Source organism: Eurosta solidaginis, chromosome 1 (assembly GCF_040869045.1).
Source record: "Eurosta solidaginis isolate ZX-2024a chromosome 1, ASM4086904v1, whole genome shotgun sequence".
NCBI lineage: Eukaryota > Metazoa > Arthropoda > Insecta > Diptera > Tephritidae > Eurosta > Eurosta solidaginis.
The window spans coordinates 192,611,104-192,634,725 of record NC_090319.1 but is presented as its reverse complement, the minus strand read 5'-3'; the positions used below and the strand labels follow the sequence as shown (position 1 = coordinate 192,634,725).

Genomic DNA, 23,622 nt, shown 5'->3' with positions numbered 1-23,622 from the left:
AATCCCAAAAGCGATAACCACGATCCCCCATAGCTGGTTCGAGAACAGCATGATGAAATAAAAAAATAAAATAAAAAAACAAACAAAGAAAACCAAAGAAACGTATTTCTGAATTTCGTTATTACTTGCTACAACAAACAAAGAAAAGAAAAACCAAAGAAATGTATTTCTGAATTTTGTTATTACTTACTACAACAAAAGTGAAAGAAAAAAACAAAAAAAAACAATAACCGAAGAAATTTTTTTCTGAATTCCGTTATTACTTGCTGCAACAAAATATACAAATTTACATATTAAAACATTGAAATTATTAGATATTACTATGTAGCACAAAAACAAAACCAACCAAAACCAAGTATACAAGAAACCCAAATGATATGTACAAGAAAAATCGATGTTTAAGCGACTTAAACTATGAACATTTTTCGTTCGTTTGTTTCAGTAGCCATTGAGTGTGCTTGTAATTCTCAACTGGTTAGTGAAATATTCTAAAGACATAGTTTGAGTTTTTTAATTAAAAGCGAGGTTCTTCGGATGGTGTGCTAATACATCAGAGCCCAGTGCTCGCCTCCATATCACACTTTGAAGGGGTTCTTCAAATAGAAGATGAGGTGGCTCATTAGAGCGAAACCTCAGAGTGCCCAACGCTCGCCCCAAATTAAATAAATAGAGGTTTTTCTTGTAGAAAATGGGGTGCCAATACCTCAGAGCCGTCCCGTGCTCGCCTCCATATCACATTTTAAAGGGTTCTTCAAATAGAGGATGAGGTGGCTCAGTAGAGCGAAGCCTCAGAGCCCCCCAGTGCTCGCCCCCACATTAAATAAATAAAAGGTGTACTGATGCTATGCATCCTCCCATGACTTAAACACACCAATAACACTAAAACCACCCAACTTAATAAACTGAATCCCTTAAAATAAACACAAATAAATAAATAAAGGTGTACTGATGCTATGCATCCTCCCATGACTTAAATACACCAATAACACTAAAACTACCCAACTCAATAAATGGAATACATTAAATCAAAAACCCCATAAACTCAATACAGTCCATTAATAATAATAATTTATAAATTAAAAAAAAAGGGAATGCTTGGTGGGAGTTGAACCCGCAACCCCGGGGTTTTGGTCGGGTACGTCAGCCACTGTGCCACGACTCATACGCTTACAAGCATATAAAATTACTCATTTATAACTCTTATTAAACTGCTCGCCCTCAATTGCCCAAAGCTTAGACAATCGAAAAAAAATAAAAATAATTAAAACGAAAAAACATTCCTTTTTCAAAAAAAATTTTCACTCCCACTAATCTCCTAACCTCACAGTAACATTTAGTCTCACAAATAACTTCTAACAACCACTAACGTATTAACACCAATAACGTTTGGTATGATCTTTTCAATTGCAGACTCCTGCTGTTGGCGTCGGCCATCAGCGGCCTCCACATTTTCCACTACAAGGCACCAATCGTTAGTATCCAGAGCGGAAATGGGTAGATCATCAGCGAATCCTTCCACCTTATACATGATATCAACCTCCAGCAGCACGCTACTATCTTATCGAAGATGGAAAAACTGGCTTACCAACTACTAAAACGAACTGACGACCAGCTCTTAGCGCAAGTCTATATCAACCAAACTCTGCAGCGTCTCGAAGAGCTGACGGGGAACACGAAAGGAATCAGACCCCCCCCCCTTCATAATATCGTGCTCGTCAATGAAGTAGTACGAGTATGTCAACTAGCTAATCGTGGAATTATTAAATCGACATGGACGAAGTTAATCAGATCCTGTCAGAAATAGAAACACTACCTTACCAAAATATAATTCAGGCAATTGAATACGGAAACCCATCAATATATACAAATGGGACTATTCTCCTCTACGTTCTATCAACATCCAAAGTAACAGAGAAGAAGTATAACCTACTGGGTACTCGCGCCGGTATCTACGAAGGCAAAAAACTGGACCTTCCTTTCTATAAGATGCTCAACAATCAGGAAGAAACATATGGACACAAGGAAAATTGCTTGACAATCAGTTCATCCACGATATGTGAATCAGAGTCTTTGACCAAATTGGAAGATAATACCTGCCTACCTCCGTTGCCAAAAGGAGGTTACGCTAGCTGACAATTCATCAGGCGCAATGGAACAATAATCGAATTGATAAACGATAACACAATTTTTTTCTCAAACTACCAAGGTGTAGTAACGATACTAGCAATATAAATGGCACCTAAGTTTTCCAGTTAAGTAACGAAACGATAAAAATTGGCAACCGAGTGTTCTCCAGCAACAAAGCAATCACAGCTCAAGCCTTGCCAGCCGTACTAGCAAACGTCAAAAACCACACTACAAAGATCAATCTGGAGTACGTTCATTATATCACGATGGAAAACGTTAGATATCTAGAGTATGTAAATGGGAAAACTAACTTCTCATTAGTCACGGAAGCTGCCTCGATATTCGCAATAGCCCTCATCGTCGCCATGCTATGAAAATGGTATACTAGGAAGCTAGATATTCCACCAGTTCAAATTCCGATGCAAGGGGCCACAAACATAAAGATCTTCAACGGGCCATATGCTCATGAAATCCCTAACCTGGAGGACAGAGCACCAGTCACGCCAGTCAGAATCAACATTACGCCAATTAGCCAGATCGACTCTATAAAAAATATATCCCCTTCACATTTTTATGCTTCGATCTGCGGGACGCAGATCTTTAGCAGGGGAGGAGTTATAACAGCAGTATCCAGCGCTTGACCCATTTACTCCCGTTGTTGAGCATGTGACTGCGCTATGTTGCGTGTTGAAGTTTCGCTGACGCGACACACGCGTAGAATAAGCGGAAGTTAATTGGGACAACGATTGGTGGAGTTGCAGAAATTTTGATTGAACAGCATAATCTAGTTTTAGTTTATACAATAATTGGTTAGCATAGCATAATTACTTTAACATAAGAACTTAGCTGCTAGGTAAAATACTTTGTTCGAGTTAGTTCAGTTTGGATCGTGCAAGAGCACTGAAAAAATTTTATAATGTTAACATATTTCTCATGTTTATTGTAAACGGGCATTTCACCGAATCTTTAATTTTTTATCGCCTCGCCCACTGTGAGGCTTAGCTTTGATTATTTAACTAATTATAATGCCACAGTATAAATACAAAAAACATATTTACATATTACTAACTAGCACTGATTTGTGATTGTCTCTTCGCTCTTTGTACAACTGCGGTATAAATGTTGCTTACATTGTTGGAGTCCTCTTTGAAATTCATAACCTGACGTATTTTTTGTTGTATTCTTAAGCTCTCTAAAGTTAGTCGTGTTTTTTCTCTTTTTGCTATGTCTAATTTTTGTGCATAGTCATGGTCTGTCTGCATTCACTTAGCCGTATACCCAGTTGCCGTTTTGTTGTGCCTATGTAGTATTGATCACATTTTTCACCCACTTTTCCATTATATTTTATTTGATATACTACGTTGTTTTGTTGATCTTCTCCACCGCATTCTTTGGTTTTGTAAAAATATTCCGTAAAGTGAAGTTTGGCTTGTGTGCACAGTTCACATTTTTAATTTTCATTATTTTATGATCATTTGGTTTTCCGTTAACCCCGGGATAAATGCTACTCCGATGTATTTTTGGTGAGTTGTACCATGGGTACATGAACACTTCAGAACTAACCATACTTTTCATTTAAATTTTTTTCTTTTTATGGTTTTTATTTTTTTTTTTATTACAAGTTTAATGACTTTGTTACACTCTGTAGTATCTAACATTAGTCTAAAGTGAACTTCCGTCCGTCTGTCAATGCTTACATATGATTTTTGATAACGAAATACATATATCGATAATCAATACGTCAATGATAACCATATGGATCTTGAACTACCGTGCGGTAAATATCTGGCGTAGAAATTTAAGTCCGGGTCGAGTGAGGAGTTTTAATTAAAGTCTAGGGCGTCTAAATTCGCGAGTATTTTCGTCTGACGTTACCAACGATAGATCGAACACACCAAAACAAAACCCTCAATTCCTGCAAAAGATCCGGCCAAGAAATTAGGTAAGAACACAGTGACGACTTATTACTTAGTGTCCGTGAAGTTTAGTGCTCACGGGTAGTGTTAGTAGTTTAAATAAAGATTAGGACAAATGCAGACAAATACCTACTGCGCATACACTGGAGAAGATTAGCGAGCGGAACGCTGGAAGACTGGTGCAGGAGCCCCCACCGGGTTGCATGCGGCTAACCCCTCCAGACCCGATCCAAATAGGTGCTCTTAAAATAAACCAATTTGTATAGTCACAAATTATAAAATCCATTCACACATAAAACGTAAATTAAATTTAGCGATTCGTGGTCGCTAGAAAAGAAAATAGGACAGCAAATAGATTTAAAAGTCCATATGCATCTAGAAAGAGGTTTATCATGCTGATCTAAAATGATCCTAACCTAATTTAATTAGCAATACCTACCTTTGAACCTAAAGTCTGAGTTCCCTTGTGTAAAGCTAGTTAAAAAGACCTATTTTGTTGTAACTATGTTACTGCATGTTAATTACAAAGGTAGATATGTACACATATATAAAAAAAGAGAATTATAATTTTACTTAAGCTGAAATGAATTTGAAATCAAATATTCGGTTAATACATTAGTTTGATACTTACCCTTAAGATATACAAAGTATCTTCATACTTCCAGTTAAGCTACTCCTTATACTTACCTTCAACCTAGATCACAAATTTGCCGTCGGATAGTTAGTTTGATTAAGGACATTTTTTTATGCAAATACTAGCAGACAAGTCAGACGTTGTTCTGCCCTAAATTTGGTCTCTCTACATAAATGTTAATAAGCTTTATCCTATGTCTGTCTCCTGGTTCTAAGCTACCCCTCCGCCAAGTTTCAGCCAAATATGTCCATCCGTTCCTTCCTCTTCAATCACTCTTTATCTATTAAAAAAAGGACATCAAAATCCGTTGCGCAGTTTTAAAGGTTTAAGCATGCAAAGGGACATGGGGACAGAAAAAGCCACTTTGTTTTATACTATGTAGTGACGTACATCCATACATACCTGTAAAGCTACGTCCGAAGTTAAATAACGCAGCGAATGCTATATATGTACGTATGTATGTGTCGCATCATGCCTCACTCAAAAGCAATTAGCGCGCACAGTTCACAGCGAACAACCACACAAACACATTTTTTGGTAAAAATTTTACTTTTGTGTAAACAATTTGACTGATATAAGAAAGGAATCTATTATCATTTTTTGATGCAGATCGAAGGTAAATATTTCAAAGTTTTACTGAAAAGTAGAATTTTTTAAATCCATCCATCCGTTTATAAGTTATAGCTGTGTAAACAAAAATTGTTTGGTTTTTTACTACATTTTGGCAATTTGCCACGCCCCTATAATATATATCTTCAAATTATATTAACTGTACCATCTCACGTAGCTAAGCTTCCAAATGCAAAAAACCGCTTTAAAATCGGAGCATTCTGTGTGAAGTTATGTGCATACATTGCATTTAGCAACTTTATTTTTTAAGATTTATATAAATAAATTATAGATATAGATACAGATAGATGTTAAACATATTATTAACAGACTTATTCTATATACGTTTACATAGAACACCATATGATCGCTGCTAAAGCTGACCTAGTTCCATAAAATGTTATAACTTTTCATTTCATTTACCAACTTTGTATTTACTTTTTGGAGAGAAAACCGAAAATCCTGGCGCGGATCTAAGGAGGGGGGGGGGGGGGGGGGGGAATAGGGGCCAGTATAACAGTATACTATGGATACCACCCCGGCTTCGGAGGGACCCGCGGGTTATTTTTCGGTTTTTGTTTAATATCTTTTGAACGAGTTAAAATTTTTCTTTTCCGCCTTCGGATTATTAGTAATCGACCCATCAACTAGACTTTTATCGAATTGTCAAAATCGGTGGAGCCTATCGGCTGTCATTCAACTTTAAAAGAAAAGGGACAAAGGAAATTCAAACGGCGATAATTAAGAATACAATATTTTTTGGAAAAATCGAAGACAAGCATTTGTTTGTATTATCGATAGCTATCAAATTATATCTTTGTTGTTCAAAAATTACTTTCAGAAATTTTCACTCTGTGTCTTTAAACATAACATTTATTTACATTGTTATTATTAAGTACATTGTTTTATTAAAATTATATAAGTATGAAATGTACACACCCAGTGATGATAAAAGTACCAAATAAAAAATACAAAAAGTATTCAGGGCCCAAGAGAGCCGATCCGGGCCCCTGGGACAGTTCGCGTTTACGGGCCCCATAAAAATAAATCCAGTAAAAAATAACATAACATATATAAAATTTTCAATTCACATTTCAGTTTTATTTCATATAAAATAAGAATTGCTGGAGCACTTACATAAATGAAATGTTAGATTTCATTGTTTGATTTGCTTACATTAACTTTTTCTAAATATGTACATTTTAAGAGCTTGAATCAGCCAAGGAAAACCTTCCGTGCTTTTTGGTTTGCGAATATGGAAATTACCGATTCAAAACTAATGCTGCGAGCAAGGCTGGACTCGAGCGCCAATGTTCCAACGCTTCTCAAGCGATTTTGGCTCATAGTAGAACGTAAAAAATTGTTCACGCGAGACAATAGACTAAAAGAACGCTCCCCTTCAGCCACACTGACTGGAAGTGTGCAAAATATTCTTAATGCTATGCAGATGTTCTGAAATAATACTTCCATATTCAAGTCATGAAATTTGTTCAGAAGTTGAAATGGTGGCAGCGAATCACATCCCAAATTTGGGATGAATGATCGATACCATAAATCGTGCAGAATGCTATTCTCTGAGCTCTTATTCCGTCAGATCTTGATACTTCCTCAAAAAACTAAATTTAATCGCAATGTCATTTACGGCTTCGAAACGCCTTGTCATATTACCAATCAAGCAGTCCAAAAGAACGTAAAAAACTTGCTGTTTGACTTAAGTTTCGGAATCACACTCAGGTGATTCGTCAGGTAATTCATCGAACTGGCGCTTTCGTATCTTCCTTTTTTTCTCTGCGAAAGTATTCACAACTCCTATACTCTCTGCTAGAACCTTATATTCTTGAAATACGATCGACCATTGATCCCTGAACTTCTTCAACTCATCAATCAGTCTACGTATATTTTCTGTTTCTACGTCTAGTGTGGCATTTCTAGCTTGCAGTACCAGATTTCGATGGTGGAATACCGTCAACACTTTGAGCTAAATGGAGACTAAGAGGATACACTCAAAATTTCCCATAGCTTAATAATTTCATCAATAGCTTTCAATATTTGGGGAATGTGAGTTGCGAGAGGTTTCACACTATCCACACGAGCAGACCATTGCGTTTGTGACATGCTGTGCAAGGAGCAATTAGTTTTTTTCTTGAGAATTTCCCATCTCTGAGGGCTTGCGCTAAAGACATTATACAATTTCTTCATAATACCGAAAAATGTGATAACTTCTGCACAACATTCAGCAGCTTGCACTCCAAATAAATTTAAACTATGACAAGCACAAGGTGCAAATATTGCCAGGGAGTTATCTCTCGCCTTCTATCTTTCTAATGACTTGACTTGCACAGATTTCTATGAACTCATGACAAATAATGTGCTCGAAGACGATTCTTTTTCGTTTGAGATTCCCTCACCTTCTCCAAATGTTCATAAAATAGGGGGTCATAATTGCTGATCACTTCCAAAATACCAAGAAAGTTTCCATTTTTTGGATTTCCGATCAATGAATTATCCCCTCTAAATGCCAATCATTTTTCTCCAAGAAATAAAACCACATCAAGAATACTGCGAAATATCTCTCTCCAGCGAGCTGCTTCATTTTTAAGGGTTTCCGCTAAGAGAAAATCCACTGAACTTGCATTACGAATTCTCATTTCATATTGGCGCCACTCTTCTATATAGCAAGTTTTAAGATTTTGACTATTTTCATGTTCAGGAATTTTGTCGTGTAACCTCTTCCAACCATTTTCCTTAGAATAACTTCAGGATTTTGTCAAAGCTGATCGGGTATTTTCGGAAATTTTGCTGAAAAGCCGGCATGGAAAACAAAAAAGCAAGACATTTTGTCATACAAATTGACATTTGTTTTTATTTTATTTTTTTATTTTTACACCTATAAATTAATTGTAGTACTCAAAATTAACTGTGTTTAAAAACCACCACTCTTTGTAGCAAATACATATTTCACAATAAATGGCAGCTGATTATGATGCCAGATTGTATGCGTTAAGTGGAGTATAATCGTGGCTAAGTTGCCAAGTTTACGCCAAGTCAAGTCAAGTCTATGCTAAGTATCAGTAATGGGCCCTTTATGTTGACGTTAGGAGATTCTCTGAGAATCTCTTAGTTTTTCATTTGTTGGCGCTCATGCCGACGGCGATTAATCTTTGATCCCTTTTAAGCCACCTTCGCACACCAGTCATACAATGCATGACCTAAAAATAGCCCCAGTCGGTTTTTAACATTAATTATATCACAGGATTTTTTTTTGTTGGTGGGATGAAATCTTCCCTAGCCCTAACGATTTTTCCATAGGGTTAAGCATATGATCGCGTACCAGCTGCTACATAAAAAGCAAGGAAGGCCTTCTTCGCTTCGTGGGACAGCGTTGGACTATGTAAACCAGAAAAAAAAACCATGGTTGACTTATACCATTTTATCCACCAACCTGCATGTACATTTGTTAGGAAAGTACCTACGTACGCACATATTTAAAGTATGTATGCACATTAGCACAGAGTTGGGCAAAATTTACACGAATAAGAAATAAAATATAACTTTTTTTGTTGTAAGTTATTCACCTATAAATAATAATTTATCTTGCTTATTATACGGAATTATATTGGAATGACGAAAGAATTAGTTTTTTTGTTATGCAAATAGTAATTCCATGCTCCAGAAACTGTGGGTTTCTTTCAGTAAATAGGAGCTCAGAGGCTAGCTTACCTACATACAAAACGATTTTTTTTCTAATAATTAATTAATTCTGAGTTTATGAAAAAGAAAACAAAAACAACTCTATTACAACGTTATTTAAAGCCAGTCGGCTATCAGAAATTTATTAAATGAATAAATCTCGTTACTGGAAAAAAACATTTTTTTCATTACAATAATCATTTAAATTGAAGTTTACTCGACCTATGCCCAACGTTTAGGAATGTAGAAAAAACCGTCTTTTGTTTTTCTCTCGTTTTAAGTTATCATTTTTTTTCATACCTTCGTACATATGTCGCGAGTTGACCAAAATTAAATAAATTGTAGGCGAATAATTTTATAAAACGTTATAATATTTAATAGAACGAACGACTCCTTCCAAATCGTTACAAATTCAAGAATAATTTTATGATTTCGGAAAAAATATGACAAAAGTCGTTTTACAAAAACTTTTTACATTTCAATACAAGTACAAATACTACAAAGTGTTAACTGACAATTCGGCCTTTCCTGAAAACAAGCACGTCCTCGGGTTGGTACACCATTAAATATTATCTTCAACATTTTCTTCTTCATAAACTTCATCGATTTCGGGAAATGCTACACACCATGGTTTCAATTTATCGCTTGTTACAACTGTCAAAACTTCCGACAATTTTTTCTGTTGATACTATCAATATCACCCACAATGTACCGATCGTATCGCAATTTCTTTTTAACAACATATGGTCCCTTATATTTAGTCTTAAGTTTTCGAGATTCACCGGTACTTTGTATTTGTGACTCCAACAATACCAAATCACCGTCATGATATTGATATGGCAATTTATGCTGTGTATCAAACCTTTTCTTCCAAACTTTTCTTGCAGTTTCAATATTTTTAATTGCATCCTCGCGCTTTTCTATAACATTAAGTGATATTTTATCGTCGTCATCATGTATAGCTGCAAGGATTTTGTTGCCACTTATATCTCGCAATGGAAAATCATAAATTAATTCCAACGGCGAATGTTTAGTGGTGGAATTTTTGCTACTATTTATCTTCCATTTTAAATTCCTTAACTCAAGATCCCAATCTTTAGAATTAGTAACGACTGCCATTAGATAAGCTAATATTGACTGATTTACTCGTTCAGCAATACCATTTGCTCGAGCAGTACGAACTGCTACCTTCATATGTTGAATAACATTATTATTGCAATAATCAACAAAACTGTTTGATGTGAACGTTGTGCCTCTATCAGTGACAATCGTCTTCGGTAAACCAACAAATACAGTAAGTCGGTCAAGAGCTTCTATAACTGGCTTAGTTTTCGTAGATTTAACTGGAACCAAAACGCTTAGGCATCAAATATTACTAATATATGCTCATATCCCCTTTTACTCTTAATAAAAGGCCCAAGGTGATCCATGTGTAAAACTTCAAATGGAAATTGAGGAATATCCATCCCATATAATCTACCTTCTTTTACACATGGTTCTCTACTGAAAAAACACTCAACACACGATTTTAAACAATTTTTTACAAAGTTTCTACACTTTGGAAACCAAAAATGTTCCCTCACTTTTTTTAAAGTACTTTCTAAACCTGTGTGACCCATATCATCATGACATAATTTTAAAATTCGCCATCGAACTCCTTTTGGAACTACCAAGCATTTTGTCTCATCACCCTCTTTCTTATATAGACGTCCATTTTTAATAGCATATTCTAATTCTATAGTCTTAAGATTACTAGATTCCTTAGAATTTTTTAAAATTTCAATTATATCAAATAAATTCTTATCTTGCAACTGCATCGATACAGCACAATCATCCACTGGTAAATTAACCATCATTGCCCACTCAGCAACATCTTGCACAATGGATTCTTTTTCTACTGGTGCTCGACTCATAGCATCTACATGAGACAAAGAACTACCTGCTCTGTGTACCATAATATAATCATACTCCATTAACCTCAGCAACCACCTCGCAACTCTAGGTATCAAAGGTGTTTTTTTACTTAATTGTAGTAACTGCGCTACAATCCGTTACTATAGTAAATGACTTCCCTAACAAATATGTACGGAAACGATCACACCCCTCGACTACTGCTAAAACTTCTAATTCGTAACTATGATATTTTTATTCTATATCCGAAAAAACCCTACTGTAAAATGCGATTGGTTTAAATTTACCTTCATTCTCTTCTTGGAACAAAATTGCAGCAATTCCTACAGAACGAGCATCCGTGTGCAATTGATGTGGTTTGAAAACATCATAAATACTACTGGTTCCTCCATCATCAGTTGCTTTAATCGCTTAAATGCCTTATCACATTCCTCCGACCAATGGTATACAATCGATTTTCTAGTCAACTGTGTAATTGTTTTTGCAATATAAGCATATTGTGATATAAATTTACGGAAAAACCCTGTCAAACCTAGAAACCGCCGTACCTCTGACACATTTTTAGGTGCCGGAAACTCTTCTATTACTAAGGTCTTTGCTTTACTCGGTCGTAAGCCATCTTCACTCAATTCATGCCCCAGAAAACTTACGGATTTCATCAATAATGAACATTTTGACAAACGTAACGTTAACCCATTCTCTTTTGTAGTTTTTAAAAATTCCTCAAGCAACTTGATTCCCTCTTCCACCGTATTTGATGCCACTATAACTTCATCAACATAACTGACTACCTTACCCCGTAATGGTTCCATAACTTTAGCCATCATTGTTTGGAACGCACTTGGGGCATTGCGCAACCCAAACGGCATTCTATTGAACTCAAAGTGACCACGATGAGTTACAAAACCAGTGTATTGCTTTGCTTGTTCGGCTAGCTCAATTTGATAATATGCAGACATGAGATCCAACGTTGAAAAGTGTTGTTTACCAGCCAACGTTGACAAAACACCATCTACGGTTGGCATAGTCCATGGCTGCTTCTCTGTTATTGAATTCAATTCTCTAAAATCGACGCATAATCGGTCTTCGCCGTTTTGTTTCTTCGCCAAAACTATTGGAGATGCATATGAAGATTTTGATGGACGAATAATTTCTAAAGTGAGTAGTTCATCGATTATCTTTTCGACTGTTTTTCGTTTAGGAATTGGCATTTGATACGGTTTGCGATTAACAGGTTTCTTAGAATTCAAAACAATATCCATCGTAAAATTTTTGAATTTACCCAATTCTGGCAATTTTTCACCGAAACAATGAGTATATTTATTCAAAAGTTCTTGTAGTGTCTTCTCATCATTATCATTAATACCATATATATATTGTTCAGCCAGTGGCAAAATTTTACAATTTCCACTTTCCATTACTATTTTCATTTGGTTCAAAATATCACAACCAACCAATACATCATAAGGCATAGCTTCATTGTTGACTATCAAAAGTTTACACATATTTATTGTTTTCAATTGTGACCACTGTCGATAATGCTACCTTGCATTCACATACACCACCAGCAAAACCGTTCAACTTTACTTCACATTTCACCAGTTCACCTTCACAATGTTTTGCCAGTTCTTCTTTTATTAAAGGACTTCCACTTCCAGAGTCAATTAATCCTTTACTCTCTATATTACCAATTTTAAGGTCTTTATAATTTCTTTATTATTAATTTCAGGTTTTTTAATAATATTAACCCTTGGATTTTGTTTTGTTTTGCAATTTTTCGCAATATGCCCTTTCTCTTTACATTTAAAACATACTGGACCTTCTAATACATTTAATGACTTTCCGACTGACATACTTTCTTTTTTATTTACTTCGGTCCGTATCTTATTTTCGTTAATTGTTTTAAAACTATATATCTGCCCACCACTATTATTTAAAGACATTAAAGCTTGCAACAAATCTGAAGGTCTTGAGAAATTCATTGTTGATAAAATTCGAATGAGTTCTTTATCATTCAACCCATTTATGATATATTTAATTACTGTATTATCTTCAACTTGGCCGCGTTTCCCAAGTGCTAACATTCTGTAGTAATATTCAATCCGAGATTCATCTCTACGTATACGCGAATTTATCAATTTAATATGTATATCTGCGGTATTAATAATACACGGGAAATCTGTCAGAAATGCACAAACAAATTCTGTCCAGACTCTAAATATTGGCTGAGAATCTATCCAGCCTTTTGCAACACCTTTCAATTTATTCAGCATTGCCATATTCACCAGTCTCTCATCCCAACCATACGCATCTTTTAATTGTTCTACCCTTTCCACGAACTGTATAGATGTTATATCATTTTTGCAAGGATCAAAGCTTGGCAACATTTCTACTACTTCTTTTAAGCCACATTTCTTACTATTTAAAGTAAAAGTTTCTCCACGCAAATTCGCATGACCCTGTGATGAATTTACGTGAAGCATATTCTCGTTTGATACTCTCACCTGTTCACTTTCTGTAACTATTGGTGTTCTTATTGACATATTTGACTGCGCACCCCAATAAGACGTTGAAATTTGATTTGTTGTTACAGTAGGAAAAGGACCATGGTTTTGATATTGTGTCCGTACAACAGCCTCACTGCTTACACCACTACTGCTTGCCCAAACGAAAGGAGTCTGTTGATTATTGGTATATCTCGAACTAAAATTTACCGCCGCTACTATAGACGTCGTAGTCGGAGTCCTAGTCGTCGATGTTCACTAGCCGAAGATGTTGTGTATGCCGAGAAGCCGCTCTGCTCCAATGCTGCAATCATCTTTTTAAGACCACCCACTTCCTGCCACAATTGCTTCAGATCGTTATTCGCTTGCCCGCCCATAACTACACTTTCATCTTCTTGGTTAGATTGTTCCGATGGAATCGACCCATCATATTCCTGCAATATTGTACACCTAATTCCTTGCAGCCTCAAAATAGAGTTTTATTGGTTTAAACATGGTTCTATATTAAATATCATTTTAAGTCTGTTATAGTCCACTTAAACACTATTTTATCCCTAAAAAAGTATTGTAAATTTAAAATGGCATGAGCCCGATTTTAATTTTTAAAATAGGTTTTAAGTTGGTGGTCTGTTGTCAAAAGTTGCGAGAAATTAAACAATTTGCTATTTAAACGCGATGAACTTAAATGGAAGTGAAAAAAGGCTTCCCCGACAAGCAAATATACGTCAGGGATTAATTTATTATACCTAGAATGCGTATTAATATGTTTGTGACGAAAATTACACAAACTTAAATTGTGCGATGGTTACTTGGCTCCACATATGCGATATTTTTAATTAAGACTCTTCCGCATTCAAAGATATTTGTGAGCTTTGATATTTTAGTATCTTTTGAGGAAAAAGTAGCATCCTACTGATTTTGGCATTAAATTTGGAAATAAACAGGCGTCGATTTTTAATACATGTCAAAAAGTTTCGGGAGGTGTCAAATGACACATTTTAATTTCGGAAGCAATAATCCGAAGGCGGCAAAGCAATACTTTTACTCTGTCAAGATATTTTTGCAAAAAAAAAGTTTAAGACTTTCATGTGGTTGATGTAATTTTGGTGATATTTTTGTACACAAAAAAGAATTAACTTAAAAGGCATTTTGCGCTGAAACAATTTTCACTAGTTTCGCAGCCGTTTGAGGGTAATTATTCGGTTTTATGTGAATATATATTTATAGAACAATTTCTTATTTACGACTTATAATTATTGAATTAAATTACAGACTTTTTGAATTCAATTCTGCTGTATTTGTGTATTTTATTCCCCTTTACATTTGCCAATTCCTCTTAAAAGAACGCGTGAAATAAAACACGGAATAGAACAAGGATTAGCAATAAAAATTTTAAGAACTGCTTGGTACGTACGCTGCTGAACCACTTCCCCCCTTTATCACCCTCTTCCCTCTTAGTCTATGTCGTGATCGACTTGAGTTCAATGATTTTCTAATGTAAAAGGGACTTACACTTTGCAGGTCCATGTACAATGGCTCAACATTCTAAGTCACTTCTTTCCTATGGAAAACTATACTAAACTCCCTTTATTTATGCTGACTTTGCTAAGATAAACCTAAATTTGTCCTGCATACATATTAGTATCGAGGTTAGATATATCCCCCCTATTCGGTTTCGGATCTATTAAATTAAACGGCTTTAACGGTTAGGGCCACCTAACATTTAAGTTTTGCATCATTTTGGCTGTCACATCTGTCTTAATTGCAAACAACTTTTCTTTACAACATTCTTCCAAACTATTCACTACTATTCACCATGAATACGGGTGTATGACTCTTGTTGCTTCCTTTGCTTTAAGGAGCCCAAATGCGCTTTAACTACCTATTCGTTTATGTTGCGAGATTTAAATAATTTTTTAAGAACGAAATTAAGTAAATTTTCTTTAAATAAGTATGTACATGTTCAATTAATAGATTGTGCACTCAATTTTAAATTGACGGCTGATAAAAAACAGCGAATTTTTACAAAACGTTTGCTAATAACTTTTAAATAGGATTGAATGATAATTATCCGTCACCGGATTATGATCAAAACGCGTTTTCAGGTACTCCTTTGGCAATTTTTGTGATATTATAAGAGTTTTTGTCAAGTAAAAAATTATAATTTTTTATACGTGGAGTTAAGTAACCACGGTTGTAAGGAACAGGGTGAACTTTTAAAACTTCTAAAAAATGTCTTCATAACGCCAATCAATGCCTTTTTTTCATGCGGATACCCTGTCCATGCTTATTTTAGCTGAAAACTGTGTTTAATATGTCTATGACAGACCAAAATTTTAAATCCCATTTTTAAATTAGGCAAGATTTTAACTAAAGAGTATTTTAGTCAGCGACTATGATTACGGGCCAATATGTATTGTAATAAATGTTAGTACTTTAGGAGATAAGCAAATGATTGTAGTCTTAGTGTTAGATTTATACCTACATAAAATTATCCGTGTTTTGCAGCTTCTATTAGAATGTAAGAAAGATGAATTGAATTTTAATAAATATTTATAATTATGGAATTTTAAACTTAATTATATTGGTCTGATTCCATAGTTAGTGTGGTTGGATTTATTGGGGCTTTATTAGCATGTTTAAAGCCATGGTAGGGTGGGTTATGAACAGCCGCTGCCATTCTATACGCGCTGCAAGCTATGGGGTTTTCCAGGTCGAAGTGGTGATACTCTGGCTTTCTGGTAGCTTTTCCTAAGTGTGCAAATTAAATTCCATGTTAGGCCCCCAAGCTGAAGTATGGTGGCTTGGTTCAGTAAAAGTGGCTCGAACCCTCCCCAGGCTGAAGCTTCCGTGCTAACGCCAGTGCACACACCACTTTTACTAACATGCTAGGCATCTTAAGTAAGAGGCTGAAGGGACTCGTAACAGAAAATGGCGCCCGAGCAGGGACCTGAGCTGACGACCGATGGTGTACTAGTTAGTCCCCGATTTCTAGTGGTCCCTATCAATTATTCCTCTTGGAATATTTTTGTCCTTCCGTTTTTTTGAAAATACTTTTTTTGGATCTATTTTTGCTTTTTTCACAGTCGATTGATTGGATCCGCGAAACTTTGGCTAAATGCTTTTGGTTTTGACCAACTTAATCGATAGTTTTTAGGCCATATCTATATAATGAGAATAGTCTAGTTCTGACGTTGGAATTGTAGAATCCTAAAGGCTTGATGTCTACGAATTTGACCGCTGAAGCTACGGTACCTATTCAAGTCTAATTATAAATTTCTGACGAATAAAATTTTCTCAAAATCCATTTTCGAGTGTTTTTGTGATTTTTGCAGATTTGACAATTTTTTTTGTTGTTTCACGACTATTAGGTAAAACGCAAACTACCAATCTTACATTAGAAAAACCATACATATACACATAGATTGAGCGAGATACGTATGTATATATATATATGTACATATTTGCATACAATTTAAATATATAAAACGCTTGGTTTTTTTCATTTTTTTAATCGATTCATTGTTGTTTGAATTTGACATTTTTTTTAAGTTCCCAAACCCTCGCATTACGACGGGCATTGAAGAATCGTTTCTTTCTTTGGGTTTTGGGTTACGGTCCTCAGGATCGGAGTTTTTTTTTGAAGCATTTACTTTTCTTTTGATTTTCAATTTTTAATTTTTTATTATGACGTTTAACCAGGGTTCTGGATGGGTAACACCTCAGGGAAATAGCTGTACAATCTGTCAAGAAACCTTTGAAGATACCGACGATATCTTAACAACGTCTTGCTCCCATACCTTTCACCGAACATGTTTGCTAAACTGGTTGAAAAAGAACAATTCATGTCCTCAATGCAGAGCCAGGAGCAGTAGCAGGGAATTTAAAAAGAGCACAGGGGTAACTATTCGTCCTACCAATAAGAACACAGAGCTGCCTCACAACGAGCAAGGTCAGGTTGAAGACCGTGCTCAGATTTTACCTATTTCTCCACCAGATACAGGTAATAAATACGAAGAAGTGAGCGTCAGAAATATAGTTGCTGCCGTGATTGCGGCTAGACAGGCCTCTTTAGTTGATGGCCTCGAGAACAGAGTAGCTCACTTGATCGAGCAAAGGCTCAAGAGTACACTGACCACGGTCCTAGCCAAGCTAAATCTGAATAGGGAAAATCCCAATGAACTACCAGCTCCACCAGTAGAGAACCGTAGTCCGGTAGTCAACAATATCCCCTTAGGTCCGCCAAACAATCATTCGACTGGATTTTGGGTCATACCTCATTTACCCAACAACTCCAACCAAACTTTACATCGCGCAGTTGACCAGCTTCGCTTTAGCGATATGTCGAGTGTACACAATTCCAGTAGAATTGCACACCTCATTTCGAGTTAGAGTATCACGTTCAATGGGTCAACGCGGTTATCGGTCGATAGCTTTATTTACCGTATCGAATGCCAGGTAATAGATACACTCGGTGGGAATTTCAACCTCCTTTGCGAACATGTCCAAAGTTTATTTACTCACGATGCGAAAGATTGGTACTGGAGATACCGACGTTGGAACGCGTCACCTGGATTTCCCTGTATCAGGCTCTCAGAACTAATTTCCAACAACACAAAAGTGATTTTGAGTTGAAGGAACACATTAGAGGCAGAAATCAGGGTATGACCGAGAGCTTTGATGAGTTTAGGAATTTTGTTCTCAAATTAGCTGAACCCTTACAAGTACCACTGACAGAGGCTGAACTGATAGAAATTTTGCAACATAACCTACGTACCGCATCCGACAGCAGGTGCTATATGTACCTATTAGCTCGCTCGCTGAACTACGTAGACTATGCTTGAAGGGTGAAAGCCTTGCAAGCGAAATTACCAAATCATGTACTCCACTACCATCTGCAAATGCTCGACAAGCACAACGTAGATATGCTAATGAGCTGCAGCACGAAGACGATTTACCCGAAACTGTAGAGTGTGAAATGGACGAGGTGGCGAAATGGTCGTTCGACTCGTCGAGATTAGTGTGCTGGAACTGTAGGAGGGAAGGTCACAGATATATGGATTGTCTTGAACACCGAAGTGTCTTTTGTTACGGCTGCAGGAAGCCAAATGTTTATAGACCGAAATGCGAATCGTGTTCGGGAAACTTGAAAGCGGGCGAGGTTTCGAAGTTGAACCCTCGCAAAGACCCAAAACCGAAATAATAAATCCTTTGATTTCCCGCGCAGAAACAGGTAGCCACTCTGCGAAGACTAGTCCATTTGTCCATGAGATTATTCCGTACGAATTCGGTCTGAAAAATTATAATAAAGTCAGAGACCGATTTTTTCCGAAGAAGATAAGTTTGTTCCCAATAAAAGTCGTCCGTCCGTCCGTATTAACGAGTTTTGGCGAGGTATTGAGGAAAAACGAAGATCAATTAAGAACTTTGTGTGCTCTTTGACCAAGAAGTCATCTGACTTTAGGCCCTATGCTAAAGTAACGATTTGTGGTGTAGATCATTTAGGATTGCTAGACAAACTCAAGTCTCATGTATAGGATCCTCAGTTGCAGACGAGATTCGCAAAGAAGAGAAGCTACGAGAACATAAAGCTGCAGTTTATACAGCTGATGGTAAAACGCAGGTGGTTTTCGGGATTATATACTTGGAAGTTAAATTTGAAGGTAGGAATCAGTTGATTTCGTTTTTTGTCATACCAAGTATGTCTCAAAAAGTTATATTGGGAGTCGATTTTTGGATTAAATTCCAAATCACGCCCACTTTATATCCGAAATTACCCTTGATGTAGAACCGAAAGGTAATGTCATTTTCTTAACTTACGAGCAAACCGTTCACTTAAATATGATTAAAAACCGATTTTCGAACTGTGAGAAAGAAGGCTTAGGGAAAACGTCTCTTACGGAGTACGTAATAGAACTACAGCCCATCGTCCGTCCGACCAAACAAAGATATTTTCCCATTTCCCCTGCGGTAGAAAAATTAGTTCACGCAGAAATCGACGAAATGCTTAAGTTAGGAGTGATCGAAGAGTCCCCTAACAGTCCTTGGTCCAGTCCGGTCGTTCTAATGAAGAAGCCAAATAAGGTCTGTCTGTGTCTTGACTCCAGAAAGATAAAGAGCGTAACCGTTAACGCCGCTTACCCCCTCCCGCATATTGATGGTATACTAAGCAGGATATCAAAGGCAAAATACATAACTTCACTAGATTTGCGTCGAGCCCTTTGGCAAATCCGCCTATCCGAGAACTCCAGAGATTATACTTGTTTTACTGTCCCCAACCGTCCGTTGTATTGATACTGTGTAATGCCCTTTGGCTTATGCAACGCCCCTCAAGCATTTTGCCGCTTGATGGATCGCGTCATTCCACCCAAATTAAAAAATCTAGTTTTTGTATATTTAGACGACCTGCTTATACTGTCCGAAGATTTTGATAGCCATATGTCCGTTCTGTCTGACGTTGCTCATCAGTTAAGAAAAGCTGGATTAATCATTAACGTGGAGAAGAGCAAGTTTTGCATCAGTGAGGTGAAGTATTTGGGATATATTGTAGGTAATGGCACTCTTCGAACCGACCCGGGGAAGATTTCCGCAGTTACCAATTGCCCAGTACCCACTACCGTTAAACAAGTTCGGCGATTCCTTGGAATGGCCGGGTGGTACCGTCGGTTCGTAGATAACTTTGCGTCCATTACCACCCCATTTACTAACTTATTAAAGAAAAACAAAAATTTCACTTGGAATGATGAAGCCTAGAAGTCGTTTGATACTTTGAAACAAGTATTATGTTCTGCCCCTGTATTAGTCAGTCCTGACTATGCTAAGGCATCATTCATAATTCAATGTGATGCCTCTAAGCTTGGTGTTGGTGCGGTTTTGGCGCAGAAGAATGAAGACGGTATCGAAGTCCCAATTGCATATTTCTCCCAAAAACCCAACCAGGCTCAAAGCAATTATAGCGTTACGGAGCTCGAATGCCTCGCGGCTATGCTCAGTTTAAAAAAGTTCAGAGCCTATATTGGAGGGCAATATTTTACAATTGTGAATGACCATCCCAATCTTCAGTAGCTGATGCTCCAAAGCGACCTATCCACCCGACTAGCACGATGGTCATTGAAACTGCAAGGCTATCGATTCAAAATAGAGCACAGAAAGGGTTCCTTAAATGTAGTGCCGGATACCTTATCCCGCCAAAACTTCGAAAAAATCAATGAATTAGAGGTCCGTCCGATAGTTGATATAGAATCGTCCGAGTTTAAGTCCGAAGAGTACAAGAAATTAATAGTTCACATTAAAAAGAATCAAAGTGGACTACCTGATCTGCAAATAGTTGATGACGGGGTCTATAAAAGGACCGAATGTCCCAACGGTAACCCAGAGCGAGAGGTATACAACTGGAAACTATGGGTCCTGAAAAGCTTGTTCGAAAACGTGATACAGAATGCCACCGCCAGCCTAACAACTGCCACGGAGGAATATCAAAAACCCTAGAACGGCTTCGAATGAACTTTTATCGGCCAAACATGACGGTTGACGTAAGGGACTTCATCCGAAGTTGTGAAACCTGCCAAACCTCGAGACCATCAAACACTACGCTGCGATCCCCTATGTCCGCACAATACACCGTCCAGCTTCCTTTCCAAAAACTCTACGTCGATTTCCTCGGTCCATATCCCCGCTCAAAGCAAGGTAATATCGGCATTTTTATCCCTGGATCACTATACCAAATTTCCTTTTTTAAAGGCCATAAAGAATTTTAATGCTGTTGGGATATGCGATTTTCTTCGGGAAAGCTTGTTTATTGTTTTCGGAACACCCGATATAATTTTAAGTGACAACGGGAAACAACTCAAGTGATCCCAGTTCAATAACTTGCTTGCTGAGCGGGGTACCAAACTTGTCTACACTACCTTATACAGTCCTCAATCGAATGCCAGCGAGCGGGTTAATCGGTCCATTATTGCGGGAATACACTTGCCAAGCATTGCAGAGGCATTGAGGAGTTCTTTTCACCAGTCCATAGGTTGTTCCCCTTACTATGCCCTTTTCGGTCAGCAGATGCCGGCTCATGGTGACGAGTATCCGCTTTTACGAAAACTGGGGTCCCTCGATGGTCTCGTTCTAGATAGAATAAACAAACTGGAATTAATACGACAGTCTATAGGTGAAAATATTAAAAAAGCGTTTGAATCGTCAGCTAAAAGGTATAACTTCGTAGTTCAGCAGAAAAATTTAAGGTCGGAGACTCGGTCTATAGACGAAATTTTGTGCTGAGTGAAGCCTCAAAGAAATTTTGTGCCAAGTTTGTCCCTAAATTCGTAAAAGCCACCGTTGTTGCACAAACCGGCAATTGTTTATATGAATTTCAAGACGTAAAGATAGGCAAGAGAGCTATTTATAATCAAAAGGACATCAAAAAAGACAGAGGAAAGATATCAACCGCACCAACAGTCTAGGTGGGGGGTATTTGTACCATGGGTACATGAAGACTTCAGCACTAGCCATAGTTTTCATTTAGGTTTTTTTTTTTTTTTATGATTTCGAATTTTTTTACAATTTTCATGGCTCTGTTACACTCTGTAGTATATAACACTAGTCTAAACTAAACTTCCATCCGTCTGTCAATACTTACATATGATTTTTGATAACAAAATACATATATCGATAATCACAACGTCAATGATAACTTATAATAATATGGGCCTTGGGCGATATCCGGAGCTCAGCTCTTCCTTTTCCTGAGGAACTGCCGTGCGGTAAACATCTGGTGTCGAAATTTAAGCCCGGGTCAAGTGTTGAAGTTTAAGTAAAGCCTAGTAAGTCGTCTAAATTCGCGAGTGCTTTCGTAGGACCTTAACCACGGTAGATCGAGCACACCAAAACAAAATCCCCAATTCCTGAAAAAGATCCGGCCAAGAAATTAGGTAAGAACGCAGTGACGACTCTTGACTTACACCCCTATTATGAAGTCATACGCTTGCAATCTGTTACGCCGTATTATGAAATAAATTCTAGCGTGTGAAACCCGATCGTTAGCGTTTGTCGTTTATCGTGGTATTGCCATACGCTAACTATCGCATCACCTGCTCAATTTTCTACGCTCGCTATCGTTGCTCAATTTTTACACGATACGTTGCGAGTCATTTCAATAAAAGTTTAATAAAAGTAAATACAAAATTAAAAAGAAAAAAAAAAATTAATAAACCATGAGCACTTGGGAATGTCAAACAAAGTAATTGACAATAAACAAAAATCCAACATTATCGGTGATTTGCACCAGATGGCGCAACGCTGAATAAATATGGTTGGTAAAAAGGAATAGAAGTAGCAAATTTGCCAGTCAAACACACCACCGCTGTATAGCTAAATGGTTAGCACAGCATGCCTAAAGCGTACTGATGATGAAGGCTTAGCACCCTTCGAAATGGATCTATCTGCGCAGCTATGGCAGGTTGTCTGAAAAATTTTCTACTTACTATTCCAAAAACAAAAATACAATTTTTCAAATTTAGAAAAGAAAAAAAATTAAATATATGTAAGTATTAAAGTTAACAACCCGAGTTTTGAAAGGCAGTGTAATCATATTGTGATTTTTCAGGCCGAGAGTTGTAAGCACAAAGCGTCAGCTAGAGCGGCTTGTTTCTTTAATGGAGGAAAATACGGACCTTGCAAGAGGTTTATGCCCAAAGAATATTTGCAAGTCACGTTGGGAGAGAATAGCAGATGAACTTAATTCAATAGGACCACCATTAAGATCTTCTGAATCATGGCAACGGGTAAGAATATTAGAAGTTGTGATCTTTCAACCAAATATAGTATTATGTATTTAAAATGTAGGTATAGAATGACTTAAAATACAAAACAAAAAAAAGAGCGCCCATAATCGTGCAGAATGTATTGCCACAGGAGGGGGAACAAACAACACCGTCAGTCCTTCAAACCTGGAGGAAACGGTTAACAGGCTAATGAGCTACACAATTTATAACGATCCCCAGGAGAAGAATTTGGTGCAGATGTCGACGAGAATTATGGCAAAGAAAATGAGCAATTTTTCAGCGTGGAGATCCTCGATGATGAGGAGGTGCTTCATAAAAATGAAAAGTTACAAGGCGAGGTGCCTCATATAACTCGGAGAGTGAGAAAAGACGAACAGATTGCACTACTGGAACGACAAACAGCTCAGCAAGCTGAGTTCCAAAGGGAATATTTAAATACTTTTAGGGAAATAGCCGAC

General features: G+C 37.0%; 1 protein-coding gene across 3 annotated transcripts in view; it reads left to right on the top strand.

Moving 5' to 3' along the window:
* The window catches only part of Cad96Ca (tyrosine kinase receptor Cad96Ca), a 2,297,709-nt gene that overhangs the window by 1,109,415 nt on the left and 1,164,672 nt on the right, over nt 1-23,622 (top strand). The window lies entirely within an intron of this gene.